Genomic DNA, 15,177 nt, shown 5'->3' on the forward strand with positions numbered 1-15,177 from the left:
ATAAAGAATAATTTCTCCAGCCACATGAGCATCTCTTCTGAACATTATTAAATCTATTCTATTGTGAATGTATTGGAGGGGAGTGGGAAACAGGCAATGCAGAAAAAAAATATCTCCCCCATTAACTAATTTCAGCAACCAGAGTATAATAAATTATTAAGTTTTTGCTTCTTGTGTAAACAATTCATACATTTTCACTGAGTGGTGGAAGATGCTTCTGAATTATTAAGTTCACAGGCGCAAATGATTAGGGAACAAGGATGCATCTTCAGTCTAAATATCGGTTAAATCCAAACTGACACCATTTGCATCAATTTGTCATTTGTGACATACATATGTATGTGTATACGTATGTATGTATGTGTGTGAGTAGAAATGTATAAATATACAGTCATAAATGGCATTATTTACCTCAGTTTAACTAAGAAACTCCCTATTGATGCAATAAAGCCTCTATTTTAAATGAAAGTGGATCCAAATAAACATTTTTAAGGTTGAACCCAGAGTCCACTAAACTGAAAATTAATTGTATATAGGTGGTGCCCTGTATATTTGGGGATATATCCAGTACTGTATGGTATTCTGACAGACATGTATGTTGTTTGCTTCCATACAACACAATTAGTCTTTTTTTAAAAAGAAAGTTTAGATTTTCTTTAGATATTATAACACTAAATTTTAGATTTAGTGTTATAATATGTACTGGTTATTGACTCAGCTTTGTTACCATTACTTTATTATTAAATTCCTTGAATGTGAATTAAAATGACATTCTTTCTTGCTTTTTTACATCATATTTTATCTTCAGAAGATATATAAGGTGGTCTATTCCTTCTCCCCAGTTTTGCAAACTGAAGTACCTCATATACCTCTCAGGTGTTTTAAGCCAATATTTCTGAAGACCTGTGGACTTCAACTCCCAGAATTCCCCAGCCAGTATCCTATTGTGATCTTTCAATGCCTACTGATGGGTTAACAGTAGTAATCTATTTAACAATGGCCACATGATATTATCATTGAAACTTCATGTCAGAAATGTGTAGTGACTACTTCTCAATCAATTTTCTCAACAGCAAAGAGGCTTCTAGAATGGTTTTCATCCATCGTCAAATTACAATGCTGCTTATTAATTCACCCAACTGAACTTCTGGAAAAGATCTGGAGTTAATGCAAAAATTGCAGAAGTCCTAATATCTATATTGGAGTTTTTCCTTGTGTTTCTGTTTCTGCCTCAACAGAATAACAGAGTTGGAAGGGATGTTGGAGATCTTCTAATCTAACCCACTGCTCTGGTGATGGAGCGCTCACGACTTTTGAAGGCAAACCATTCCACTGGTTCCACTGATAAGTACATGCCACTTGTCAACTCAAAGAGCAGGTGTGATTAAAAAAAAATGCATAGGCGTTTTTCTTTCTTTTCCTTTCTTTAAAAAAAAAAAAAGCATTCATGGCCACTTACAAGATTTACAGGACCAGGACTAGGCTGCTTTTTCTGTGTACCAATCTGATACAGGAGAAGGGGCAGAATAAAGCTTCATCTCGAAAGAAAACTAAGAATGCATTGCGAAAGCGGCAAATGCTTGTGAGTAACCTTGCAACCCCGAAGCAATACAGAGCTTTCACAATGGCCTATTTCAGTGCTCTGCCCCTCTCGCCGTTGCTTATAGAAGACAGCATAACATTTCCCTTTCAGAAGAATGACTTTGCCCAGATGAAGCCCTGTAGAGGAGGCTGAAAGAATGAGGCACGTCTTTTTGCATTGTGCATTCTTTTGTGACATTCCACTCTGCTCTCAGTGTTCCTTTTAGTGAATAGGCAAACTAGATCTTCATGCTATTCGTATTTAATTTCAGCCAATCTTGACACATCAGTCTCTCTCGTTGTTATAAAATGCAGTCTGGCAGCCTTAAGAATTACCATAGGAGAAAGTTGACCCTTGGTTCTTGTTATTGTTCATTCACATTCCTTAGGTAAATGAGGTTTCTGATATAAAAGAAAAAAAAGAAAGGTATTTCATGCTGCCTAGCTTGTTTTTACATGACTATAGGTCCGTGATGGTGAGTTTAAAAGTTTTAAATTTGTGTTGGCACGCAAGCTGCAAGCAAACTTAACCTCACTGTGCATGTGCACGCCTCACAGCTGATTTTCGGCCTGTTTGAGGCCTTTTTTGGCCTCCCAGAGTCTCGAGGGAAGCCTTTGCAGGCTGAAATATAGGCCCGTTTCATCACTTCCAGTATTTCCGGAAATACCGGAAGTGATGAAACGGGCCCATTTTCGGCCTGCAAAGCCTACAGAAGCTTTCCTCAAGCCTCTTGGAGGCCGAATAAAGCCTCAAATGGGCCAAAAATCAGCTAGGAGGTGCAGTGCAGGAAAGGAGGCGGTGGGGGGAGGGGATTGCGCACGCATGCATGGGGGGCATGGGGGGGGGCGTGCATTGCCTTCTGGGTGCTGGCATGTGAGCGTGCACACACAAGCGCACAAACAATTTTTGGCACAGGAGCCCAAAAAGGTTAGCCACCACTGCTATAGGTGGTCCTTGACTTCTGACCCCAAATGGGACCAGAATTTGTGACTAAGCAATGCCATTGTTTAAGTGAGTCACAACAGATTTTAGGACTTTTTTGCCACAAGTGTTAAGTGAATCACTGCCAATGTTAAGTGAATCACAGGGTCATGAAGTAAATTTGGCTTCCCCTATGGATTATCTTTCTCAGAAACACCGATGGGACAGTCACAAATGACAATGAGCCCAGGATGCTGCAACCGGGATAATTACATACCACTTGGCAAGGGCCTGAATTTTGATCGTGTGACCTTGGGGATACTGCAATGGACGTAAATGCGAGGACGAGTTGCAAGTCACTTTATTCAGCACCATTGTAACTTTGAACAGTTGCTAAATGAATAGTTATAAGTTGTGGATTATCTATACAGGTAATTGAGCCTAAAATTGATGTTGCAAAGCAAGACTGTTGCTAAGTGAATTTTATCCCATTTTATGACTTTTCTTGCCACAGTTGGTAAGCGAATCGCTGCAGCTGTTAATTTAGGAACACAGTTGTTAAGTGAATCTGGCTTCCCCATTGACTTTGCTTGTCAGAAGGTTGCAAAAGGGGATCACGGGGCAAATATGAATCGGTTGCCAGGTATCCGAATTTTGATCACATGACCACGGGGATGCTGGAATGGTTGTTAAGTATGTGAAAAGCGGTCAAGTCACTTTTTTTTCAGTGATGTTGTAACTCTGAGCGGTCACTAAATGAATTGTTGTATATGCTACAATGGGGCATACATCACTGTTTATGTCTGTGGGTTATCTGCTTAGCTGCATTTGAATCATGTTTGTTTGGTCAAAGACCATTCATAAGTATTTACAGCATTTCACCATGAACCAAAGAAAGGATCTTGTGCGCTAACAAGAATAAAAAAGGAGCTTTTGCTCTTTGCAGGCATCATCAAAAATCATTAATGAAAGGCACAGATTTTCAAAATCTGGAAAACTTGGAAGGAGTACTAATGGCTTCTTGCATGAAAAGAATAGAAATATTGTCTTATCACTGCAGTTCAGAGGTGGTATTCAGCAGGTTCTGACCAGTTCTGGAGAACTGGTAGCGGAAATTTTGAGTAGTTCGGAGAACTGGTAGCGGAAATTTTGAATAGTTCAGAATACCACCTCTGACTAGCCCCGCTCCCATCTATTCTCTGCCTCCCAAGTCCCAGCTGATTGGCTGGGTTTTCTTTTGTTGCCCTATACAGGAGAATGGAGCTGGAAAGCAGGTTAGTGGAGTGGGGAGACCATAGGGATTTTACAGTATCCTTCTCCTGGAGTGGGGTGGGAATGGAGATTTTATCCTTCCCCTGCCATGCCCACCAAGCCATGCGCATCAAGCCATGCGCATCAAGTCGCGCACACAGAACTGGTAATAAAAATGTTGAATCCCCACCACTGCTGCAGTTGTTAAGTTAGTGACACAGTTGTTAAGATGAATCTGGTTTCTCCATTGACTTTGCTTGTCAGAAGGTCACAAAGCAGGATCATATGACCCCGGGACACTGCAACCATCATAAATACGAAACAGTTACCAAGCAGCCAAATGTATATTACGTGACCATGAGGATGCTGTAGTGGTTCTAAGTGTGAAAAACGGTCATAAGTCGCTTTTTTTCAGTACTGTTGTAACTTTGAACAGTGACTAAATGAACTGTTTTAAGCACACTACTTGTGCTACATTCAGAGTATTACTGAATGCTTGTTATTGGCCAATATGGTCAGTTTAATGAGACAGTGTCCTTCAAGTTGAGCTTGATTCTTGCTGACTTTCAATGTGCTGTCTTCTTGAAAAGTTAAGGCACAGGAAGGCATTAAATTAAAGAAATCTGATATTTAGATGGGAATTGATTAACAGCCATTCCTTTTCCAGATATTGGCCAGTGCATATGGAACCTATTTATTGCTTAGCAGATTTTACTTTCTTATTTTGTTTCTTCAGTCACATCATGTAGAAATGTTTTTCTTCCGCTGGAAATTACAATAGTTTTACCATACTTCGACATTATTCATTTGTGTATTTTGGAATGGTTTGTTTGCCAGCTCTTTGGACATTTCTAGATCAACGATTTATCGATTAAGAGATATTTCAGGTGATTAATCAGCAGAGAAAATATGTTGTCATGTGTGCTTCCTTTGGGCTTCAAGGATTGTAATAAAACTTAAGCCAGTGGAGGAAGAAAGGTCATCCTCAGCATTAAAATGAACAAAATGCAATGGATATTCTCCATGCACTCATATTTTGTACATACATATTTCTTATTGTTATTAATAGTATTACTATTAAAAATATTTCAAGTTGATCTGTATCTTCCTGCTCAGAGTCACTCAAGACGTGGAGTTCATAATACAGTATATATTAACAGTATAACCTTCTTTTTCCTGGGAGAATGCTATGAATGAAACTATGACCATACTATATATGTTTTTCTCAAATAAATGACTGAATTGCTGTTCCTAATACAAACACAACATAGATTTCAGCAACACAACCCTCTGTGGAGATATCTTGGGATTTGGCATGTGCTATTACAGCTGTCTTCAGCTGGAATCATTTTAATAGTTCCCATAGTTTAATAGTTATGTAAACTGACATAACATCCAGATTTTCACCATGAATATATGTCAAACAATAGTTTAAAATAATACATGTAACATTTGGATGACCAGATCTTCCAAAATGATTATATCCATTTGTGAACCTTGTGCTGGATACAAGGTTAGATTCATGTTATTTCTTTGCAATGTTACCATGAAGACAGCTGTTCTTTGTAAGGATTAATGTTCCCATCCATATTTAAATACACATTCACAGGCTCAGAAAGCCTTCCTGAGTTGAAGACACTACTTAAATCATTAAACTCTAAATCAGGGATATCCAACTTTGGCAACTTTAAGACTTAAGTACTCCAACTTCCAGAATTCCCCAGTCAGCATGGCTGGCTGGGGAATTCTGGGAGTTGAAGTCCATAGGTCTTAAAGTTGCCAAGGTTGGACATCCCTGCACTAAATGATACGCTCTTAGACTTTCAAAATATGTTTGTGAACATGCACTGAATATCAACCTATGGCCCACTGCAGTTTCTTCTGTTGCTTTAACACCAGTGTTTACTAGGTCACGTTCAACCTTTCATAAATCTCCCATAGTGACATCTGAAATTAACAAAACCTTGGTGACCATTGATTTTATGCCATCTGCGATTGATCTCAACATACTATATACAAAGACATTTGAAGTCACCCAGGCCAAATACTGTCTATCACTGTATCACAAGCACACAATAGAAGAAGAAGAAGAGATGTAACTCTTGTGTCCTTGTGGCCAAGTTCAGGCTACAAAAATCAGGATCACACTTTAGATCAGTGGCTCTTAAGCTTTTTCTGCACACTTGCCCTTTCTCGGTCTTGAATAATATTGTTACATACCACCACCACCACCCCAAAAAACCCCACAGCTGTCCCAAATTGGATTCTCAATCATAAACAAGCAATTAGAAATTGTTCCACTACCCAGCAATAAGCCTGTAATGTGATTACCCTCATTTTAAAAACTACAGTTCCAGGTGGCAGGAAACTGCTATACAACATTTTTAAATCTCTGTTGCCATCTGGTGGTTGTCTGTATTTCTGCAGCTCAGATTTTGTGTCTCTATGTTTCTTCATTTCCTAAACAGGAATAATGTGATTCAATATTATGTCCTAGCTTTTCTGATTTTCTGCTGAATTCAGAAATGTTTTCAGCATAAGAAATGAAATTTGTAATATTGCTAGTACCCTGATAAGAATGAATATTTATGACTCTGAACAATTCCCAATCTCAAAAGGTGCCAAGAAAGGCTGCCATTACGTGCATTATTAGTTAACCTCATTATAGAAACAGTAGTGGTAGCTCTTCTTAGTAGGAAGGAAATTACAGGGATAAAGTAAGAGGCATAAATTATCTATTAAATTTATTTGTGCATGATATATTCACTTTTTAAAATGTTGGTAACATAGCTATTGTAATTACATTAGGATGGAAGAATTTGCAAAAGCATCAGGTTTATTAATATATTTTCAAAACTTGCAACTAATGTTTCATACCTATTCTAAAATACAAAGAGAGATAGAATTTTAAATATTCTGGTAGAAGGCAAGGAACTAGGAATTCGTCCCAAAGGTGTTTTTCCAAAAGGCAACTGGACTGTCATATTTTTTTCCTTGAAAACATTTCATTTTTCATTCAAGAAGCTTCTTCAGTTTTGGGACGAGAGGCAATCTGTTTTCAAGGGAAAATCCAAGAAAGCCCAGTTGCCTTTGGAAAAGCGCCAACCATGACCTGGATGACTAGGACCATAGATATCTAGGAATTCATAGCACTGAAAGCTAAAACAAACTGTTTAATAATGATTTTATCCCAATATGAAAAGTAAATAAAAAGAAATAAAAATCTGGGGCAAGAAACTGCAGCAGTTAAAACGTTTTTATTTTTATTTTTAAACTCTTCCAACAGAAAGTGCCAGAGAAAATATTAATAAATTAACACTGTGACAAACAAAAATTGTATTTCATGGTTTCAATAATGAAAAACTCAGAATAAAAAGATAATATGTAGATCTCAGAAACAAGGAGAACGGAGTTCATTTTAAAAATATTATTAGTGAGCAGATTTGGAACACATTATTGCCTTCACATTAGGAGACCCAACTAAACAATGGATTTCATTAATTTACTGTAAAATGTATGTGTATATACAGTTTAGTTTAATACTTAGAATCTATGACTGAATGTTATGTGTTGTTATCTTGTATTCTTGTTTTCCTTCACTTGTAGAATATTAAAAGTAAATAAATAAATAAACGAATGAATCCTAGTGTGACCAATGCTATATCCATCACATAACCAGGTCTGGGCAATGCACTTTGTCACGTATCCATTTAGACCATCTCAGTGGTGGGATTCAATTTTTTTTTACTACCAGTCATGTGGGCATGGCTTGGTGAGCGTGGCAGGGGAAGGATGCTATAAATTCCAACCCCCTGCTTAGGCAGGAAACATCTTGGTCCCAAGTGGAATACTGTTGAAAAATTAAATGAATATAAAGATCTGTTGAAATCCTTGCTTCAGATATCAACACCATCTGGATGAATAAGAAAGCGATAAAGCCATTAAGTGAAAGTCACTGGATCTGAATCCAAACTGATAATCTGTATCCACACTACAAATTATCCATTTACCTAAATAAGACACTGTGCTTCTTGACTTGTTTCAGAAAGAAACTATATTGCTTCTATAAAGGAATCTAGAGCTGATTTTGGGAAGATATGAGAGACTCTTTAAGGCAGGTCAGAAGGAGCAAGTTGTTAAGGCAGGGATGAGCAACGAAGGCTTTTTACGACCTGTGGACTTCAATTTCCTGACCCAGCATGATTAGCTCAGGAAATCTGGAACTTGGAAGTCCACAGATTGTAAAGAAGCCATAGTTGCCTGCCCCTACTTTAAGGGGATTTGGGACAGAGATTAAACAGTCCTGAGATGGAAGGAAGGGCGAGATAGAACAAAATTGATTTTATTCAGACAGGGAGAACACTGGACAGGCTTTCAACTTTCTGCTTTTCTATTTTACTGTAATAAAGGCAACTCGTGCTGTTCCTGCTTTTGCCTTCGCTTGAGCAGACCTACCTCAGAGGGCTGACAGATTCCTGTTAAAATAATCCTTAACTATTTTTCATGTTCTGGATATTTGCCTTTTTTATCACAGAGTCCTCCAAGAGGATGATATAACACAAATTCAAAATGAGACGAAGCTTGAGCAAAATTACAATAGGGGGTTTACTTATAAGTTCCAAGAACACTTAATTACACACAGGGGGATCCATCTATGGTCTGTATGCGCGTCTGTGTGTGTATCTGTGTGCATGAATCTGTGTAAAAAAGTTCAGACGGTGGCCACAATTATGTGAATGAAATTCCAACCTATTTTACAGGCCTCAGTAAGCATGAAGGAAAGGGATGGGGCAATGATCACATGGCTCTGGTTGACATTGTGACTTTTTGATCCCAGTGGATTCCTCTGAGCTTACAGAGTTTGTAATTTACCATTTAATTAACTTTACGGCATTGACAGCTTTCCCTTCCTTCCTTCCTTCCTTCCTTCCTTCCTCCCTCCCTTCCTCCCACCCTTTTTCTGCTGCCCATCTTAGCAAACGATTTTTGGCAACTCTCATTTCACAACACATATTAAAATTGATTTTAAAAAATTAAAACAATAAAATAGTAAAAAAAAAAAGCATTAAAACAGTGAAAAAACATTAAAATGTCTAATTCAAAGTACTTACTTGAAAACACCCCTGTTTATATGAAGCATCCAGGCCTGAGTCTTATGAATCACTGAAGTAAAATATTGAATTACAGCCTAATAACAAAATTGTTAGCTACTCACCTACAGCAAGGCCGAGGCCTAGTCTAAAGGGAAACTCCACTGCCAGGGGTGGAAGGAAGCCAGTTCCCTACAGTTGCACCTTCTTTAGTGGATGTTTTTATTTTTTATTTTCCCAGTGTACTAATGAATGCTTTAATTGCATGAATTAATGCTGCGCTGCCTTGAGGGGATGGCATTTACTTACACAGATCTTGCCAATTTTATTTGTTTCATTCTCCTAGGGATACTTCTCAGGCGGGGGAGTTTGCGACAGAGTGACGATGCAACTGAACATAAACCAATCCCAATTTTGCTAGGTAGTTCCTAGCAGAAATCCAACATCCATTCTTAGATGCTGCCTTCCTATAGGAACACCTATCCAAGTGGATCAAACGTGCGTGTAAGTTTTTGAGGACTCCAGAGTTCTTTACTGGAGAAAATGCTACAAAAAAGTGTGAGAAAGGGGTGAAAATTTGCACCCTCTCTGCTGTCATTTGGCTCACTATCAATCTTCAGAAAGAGAGAAGAAAAAAAGCAAATTTATCTCAGGACAAGTTTATTGGGCTCCATTTGTTTTAGTATGTTTAGTATCTTGAGTATTTGGTGTACAAGTAGTCCTCGACTTACAACCATTTGTTTAGTGACCGTTCAAAGTTACAATAGTGAAAAACGGGATTTCAATTGTTTTTCATACTTACGACCATTGCATGTGATCAAAATTTGAGTGCTTGGCAACTGACATATATTTATGATAGTTGCAGTGTGCTGGGAAGGGTTATAAAATGGGACAAAACTCACTTAACTTGCTTAGTTTGAGCTCAGTTGTGGTTGTTAAGGTGTGGACTACCTATATAAATTGCTGTCTAGGATAGTGGCCTGGTGCTTCTTGAGGCCACAGCTGAGGCGCCAAGAAAATCACATTTTGTTGGGGTGTTTTGCTGGCGGTTTTGAATTTAGGAAAAGCCCAGCATCATTAAATTCCAGTCTCATTATGTGTTTTGTCTGATGGTTATTGGAAAATACTTCAGATATTTCTCTTGGGGCCTTTTAGGAAGGCTGTTGCAGTTGAACCTTGATAATGGCCAGCACCACTGAGGATTGGAAAGAGTGGATCTAACACTCTACTGACATTAGGAGTGAAGGATTTTCAGGAAATGACCTTGAAGTTATTGCCTCAGAAACCATGGCAACAGCATTGGTGCCTGCAAAATAATTTCTGGTTTCAGGGCTGTTATACATCTGAGACATTTTCTTGAAACTCTGCAATAGATTCTCTCTTTCTCTCCCCCTCTCCCCGCTTCCCTCTGTTAGAATTTATAGAGTTTGTGTTGCAGGTTTCCAACTCAATTGGAGAAGCTATAGTCCCAGTTCAGCCTCTTCCAACTCGAACTCAAAGGAAAAGGAAAAACCTCTGGATGGAGTTGGCAAAATACCCCTTTAACAAATGACTGGTCATTGGTTTAATTAGGAGCCAATTAATGACAGCAGGAAGTGTGTGTTTTAGTAGTCTGATGAGCAGCTTTTTGAACCTGGTAGCAAGCAACAGGCAGCAGTAATTTACCTTTAAATACATTACGAGATTAAAATGGAAGATTTCTGTCCTGTCTTCTTCAGATAAGCAGTCCATTTTAAATGTATAGGGTACTTTTCATTTCAAAGTTGTACTTTGAAGTTCTCCTATTATTACCAAATCTGAGAATTTAGGAGGTTTGAACCTCCTTCATTTAATAGGATTAGCCTTGCTCTGTCACTTTAAGTGCCACGATGAAATAAAAAATATGTGTCCTGTGCCATTAAGAGTCAGCACAGAAGTTGTGCATATTTTCCCACGAAAACAAAGGGATTTTGAGATGCAAATTCAGTTTATTATCATTGAGTTAGACAATCAACACAATTTTACCATAACGATCATGCTGAATCATATCAAAGCCCCATTTGATCCAACCTTGGCAACTTTAAGATTTATGGTCTTCAACATCCAGCCTCTCCATGGCTGACTGTGGAATCCTGGGAGTTGAAGGCCACAAATCTTAATGTTGCCAAATTTGGGAGATATCACAAAGTATTCATTTGCTTGGTGTTACGACACTTTAGAGTTGTATGCTGTATGCTTATGACAGAGCACAGGTCAAAAACCATCATCAGAAAAGAGAGCTCTATTTGTGCATCAGAACAAATTCTATCATGGAAATAAAAGCATATGTAATGTACACCAGCATAAAGCATTTTCCTGAGATAATTAGGTTCTGTTTTTTTATGTGTTTCATTGCCTGGATTAGTTTGTCTATCTGTTTAATTTATAAACTGTCCAACTCCAATAATACAAATGCAAACTATAACAATGACAGTGTACTAGTTCTGGAAAGAATGCAGCCAAACAGATTAATAGAAAGATGAAATGAAAACTTGGGTGGCTAAGGATTTTGTTCATAGGACTCTGGTACAGGTAGTCCTCAACTTACAACAGTTCATTTGGTGACCATTCAAAGTTACAATGGTACTGAAAAAAGGGCCTTATGGCCATTTTTCACACTTATCACCGTTGTAGCATCCTCATAGTCATATGATTTACATTTGGAGCTGGTTCATATTTATGACAATTGTAATGTCCTGGGTGATCATACCTTTTGCAACCTTCTGGCAAGAAAAGACAACGGAGAAGCCAAATTTACTTAACGACTGTGTTACTGACTTAACAACTTCAGTGATTCACTTAACAAATGTGGCAAGAAAAGTTGTAAAATGGTCCAAAACCCACTTAACAAATTTCCCACAAAAATTTTGGGCTCAATTGTGGTCATAAGTTGAGGACTATCTGTATATATTTGGGGATGGTTTTATCAATGTGCTGTTGAATGTAAAATTAAGTAAACTTATGTTTTAAGACATCTCCCAGGTTATTTTCTCAATTATTCCTTAAATGTCTCAAATAGTGCCTCATCATCTCAGATATCTATTTTTGAAGTATATATACTTCCTTTTCCTGTAAATGTGCCATGAATGGTTGCTTAACAAATTTCTATTGTAAATTTTTCAGCATTCTGACTCCTAACATTTTTACCTACAGCTGTTCATGTGTGTATACGGGTTCAGGCTGGTTCTTCCAGATATAATTCAACATCAGTGTTTATGTTTGGATTTTTTTTGCAGCAGATGGCAGAAGTTGGATGGGGGCTTACGAGAAAAATCCAGGACTATTTCTGCACTACTGAAAAAACATCTCAGAAAGAGATAATGGCTAGTGCCTCCTGTGTTGTGGCAAACAACCTACACCCACATGGCTATGTAGTTACCAAAAATATCAATTTTACTTTTTATTTTTTTTAAATTATAGCAAAATGAAGGTGATTTACTAATTTTAATAAATTAATACTGTGTCAAGGACCTAGGAGGACTCATTTCAAAAGATCTAAGCCTCAGAGTTCACTGTAACAGCATTAACAAAAAGGCATTAAACAGTGATCCCCAACCTTTCTTATGCCGCGGCCCGGTATCCCCAACCTTTTTATGGCGCGGCCCGGCGGCATTAGCTGGCGCCGCCATCTTTTTGATGAAAAAGTGCTTCCGGTGACCTCACCGGAAGCACTTTTTCATCAAAAAGATGCGGCACTCGGTGAGCTTTTCCGGGTAGAAATGGCTTTCTACCGGAAAAGCTCACGAGCGCTGAGCGCCGCCATCTTTTGATGAAAAGTGCTTCCGGTAAGCTTTCTACCCGGAAAAGCTCACTGGAAGCACTTTTTCATCAAAAAAAGATGGCGGCGCCCAGCAAACCAGCGGCCCGGTAGGACTTGTTCCGCGGACCGGTACCGGTCCGCGGACCGGTGGTTGGGGACCCCTGGCATTAAGAGTTAACCTAATTTTGTGAAGCTTCTTCCCCGGTAACATTGAACTGCAAACCAGGACATACAAAACCTTCGCTAGACCAATTCTTGAATACAGCTCATCTGCCTGGAATCCACACTGTATAACAGACATTAATACGATTGAGCGAGTCCAAAGGTATTTCATGACAAGAGTACTCCACTCCTCAGCTCGCAATAGAATACCTTATGCCACCAGGCTTGAAATTTTGGACCTAGAGAACTTACAACTATGCTGCCTACAGTCTGACCTAAGCTTAGTACACAGAATTGTCTGCTACAACATCCTACCTGTCAATGACTACTTCAGCTTCAACCACAATAACATATGGGCAAACAATAGATACAAACTCAAAGTAAACCACTCCAAACTCGATTGCAGAAAATACGACTTCAGCAACAAAGTGGTCAATACCTGGCACTCACTACCTGACTCTGTTGTTACATCCTCAAACCCCCAAAACTTTAACCTTTAACTGCCTACTGTGGACCTCACTCCATTCCTAAGAGGTCTGTAAGGGAGCGTGCATAAGCACACCAGCATGCCTACAATCCCTGTCCTACTGTTCCCATTTATTCGTACTCATTTATTATGTATATACTTATACCTGTTTACACTTACATGTTTATATGTTATGTTCATACTTACACTTGTTTTCTCATATATGCTTGACAATAAATAAATAAATAAAATAAAAATAAATACATTCTGTGGAGTGCTGAATCTGCCGGAGTTTCTTCGGTGATTATTCTATGTATACTAGGATAGTTTTTTTTTAGACTCTCCATTTTTCTAAGGAAGTTGTGATTTATTGGGTTACAGTGTTCATTATTTGGCACTAAGATTACAGGATTTAGTAGTACAGATTCCCCTGTAAAGTTGACACCTCACTTCTTCCCTCTCAAATTTCTCTCCCAATTCAGTTTGCTTTGTATCTTCCTGTCTGGAATTCCAGTACTACTGGTTACAGGTAGTCCTCAACTTATGACCACAATTGAGCCCAACATTTATGTTGCTAAGTCAGATATTTCTTATGTGAGTTTTGCCCCACTTTACCACCCTTCTTGCCACAGTTGTTAAGTGAATCATTGCAGTTGTTAAATTGGTAACAAAGTTGTTAAGTGAATTTGGCTTCCCCATTGACTTTGCTTGTCAGAAGGTCACAAAAAGTGATCACTTGACCCCGGGGCACTGCAACAGTCACAGATATGAATCAGTCAGTGTCGAAGCATCAGAACTTGGATCATGTAACCATGGAAACACTGCAATGGTTATAAGTGTGAAAAACTGTCATAAGTCACTTTTTTCAGTCTTGTTGAAACTTTGAACAGTCACTAAATGAAGTGTTGTAAGTCCAGGACTACCTGTATTTTCTGCTGATTTCCAATTAAAGAAATAAGTTTAAAACTGGCACATTGTTCATTGCCTCTTATGCTTATTTGGAGGCATAAAGAGGGCTCTGTTATGCTTATTTATGGAATAAATAAACAAAGTTTTCTAAACAAAATTTCTAAATTGCATTTCTGCCACAGAGATGCCAAAGTCAGCATAAGATGTGACAAAAATATATCGGGTTAAAACCCTTAGACACTTCATAGCTTTTTTGCAACATCCCCTTCTGCCAAATACAAATCAACAAGTGTGAATAATAACATTGAAATAATATAACACAAAGGCCAAGGGAATAAAAAGTTTCCAGGGAATGAAAGAACAATTCCTCTAATATTAGCAGAGAAGGATCACAGCAAAAATATATTCAGAAAATCACAGAACAGCTACACGAACAGTTATTTTCTAGTTTACTGAAAAAGTATATTTGAAAAAAGAAAACATCCATCCATCATAGGTGTATTATGGATGTACTACGCTGAATTAGAAATTCTAAGTTGAATTACTTATAATAGAAGGTAACTAAGTTTTGCTTTGCTCCTATGCTGCGTGCTTCTTCCTTCCTCAAAATGACGGGAAACCACCTACCTCACTGATTTCTAGCAATTTGTGCATACAGGAAGTCCTCAACTTACAACCACAACTAAGCCCAAAATTTCTGTTGCTAAGCAAGGCAGTTGTTAAGTGAATCTTGCCCCATTTTATGACCTTTCTTGTCAGTTGTTAAGTGAATCACTACAGTTGTTAAGTTAGTAATATGGTTGCTAAGGGAATGTGACCTCTCCAATGACTCTGCTTGTCAGGAGGTCACAAACGGTGATCACATGACCCCTGCTCTGACCAAGGCTTCCTGAGACACCAACAAACACACATAAAATCCCAAACCCCTTTATTTTAGTTCAATGGCTGTGAATTATCATCATTCACAGCCCAGAATGAGTTTCAACCGGTTATAAATAGTCCCAGGAACGTCTGCCAA

The sequence above is a fragment of the Notechis scutatus genome, chromosome 2, assembly GCF_049901735.1.
Source record: "Notechis scutatus isolate UNSWTSFEM ecotype Mainland chromosome 2, rNotScu1.2, whole genome shotgun sequence".
Classification (NCBI taxonomy): domain Eukaryota; kingdom Metazoa; phylum Chordata; class Lepidosauria; order Squamata; family Elapidae; genus Notechis; species Notechis scutatus.